Source organism: Capsicum annuum, chromosome 11 (genome assembly GCF_002878395.1).
Source record: "Capsicum annuum cultivar UCD-10X-F1 chromosome 11, UCD10Xv1.1, whole genome shotgun sequence".
Classification (NCBI taxonomy): Eukaryota; Viridiplantae; Streptophyta; class Magnoliopsida; order Solanales; family Solanaceae; genus Capsicum; species Capsicum annuum.
In genome coordinates this window covers 156,065,167-156,066,477 of record NC_061121.1, presented here as the reverse complement: position 1 = coordinate 156,066,477, position 1,311 = coordinate 156,065,167, and positions in this window count along the sequence as shown.

Here is a 1,311-nt window from a genome sequence, read left to right as displayed (position 1 = left end):
CTTTTTATTGGACATGGTAGTTAAACATTAGTGTAGTGGTTATCTTGATTCAAGGATAACATGAGCTTATTTATTGATGTGGACTCAATTCTCTAAGATCATTTGGAGAATTATATGGCCCGTATCTTTGGGACAATTTGAGATATCAGTTGTCAAGATTGGAGAATAGTTCAATGACTATTGTGTAGTATGAGGATCATTTTCACAAGCTGGCTAGGCATGCTACTTTTATTTTGACTACTGCTTATGAGAGGATTCATTGCTTTGTTTAGGGTTTGAGACTTCTTCTTTGCATGACCACATAGAGTTTGGATGCTATAGGTAGGTTTTTTTTTGTGGTTTTTTATCATGCTTAGTTAAGGAGGAGATCCATTTTGAGGCACAAGGGGTAGAGATTAGAGGTTCCTTTATTTGGGTGTTTTTATTGGGAATCAATATGGCTCACGATTCAGGTTTAGTGAATCACAAGATAGGTAAGCTCTACATTATCCAAATTAGTCTCAAGGTCATTCTAGTAGAATCATTCAAGAAGCTCTTCAGGTTCCCAATAGATTCCAATTTATTTTCAGAGATCATCCTAGCAAGGGTAATGGTCAATCTTCAATGTTTTCATCTTCTGGTTATTCTAGTTATTGTGGTTATTTCGAGTCATCTTGATCTTCTATAGTTGGTACAGTTCATGTGGCATGTCATGTGTGTAAATTTTTTTTATCATTACAAGTAAGAGTGCCTAGTCGTAGAGCGATTAATGCTTCAGAACAGGGTGTTCCACCTATTTGAGTAGTTTATCCCTTATCTATATATGATATATATGGTCATAGGGGTAGTCCCTAGTGTGCTCTTGGAGGTTCTCTGGCAGGTAGGATGGGAGATCGGTCAAGAGCCTAACCAGATGGCAGGTGTGGTTAGTTTTATGTAGTACCTTCTAGACTAAAGGATGAGCCTTTGAATGCGTCTATTATAGGTATGATTTTGGTGTTCCGACAGAAAAATTTTTCGTAGTTTGATCTAGGATCCACTTATTCTTATTTGTGTACTTATTATTCCACACGGTTAGAGTTATATTAGGATACATTATCTGTTCCACTATGTGTATCTACTCTCGCAGGAATTTTTTTACTAATGGATTAGGTTTTAAAATTATGTAGTCTGATTGTGCGAGAATTTGATACTCATGCTGGTCATATTATATTGGACATGAATGACTTACTCTGGGCAAAGACTGGTAATCCTACTTACATTCAATCATGGACTATTTTTCAAAGAATGTTAAGTTAGCCATGCCCGACATACACCTACTCTTACAACAAA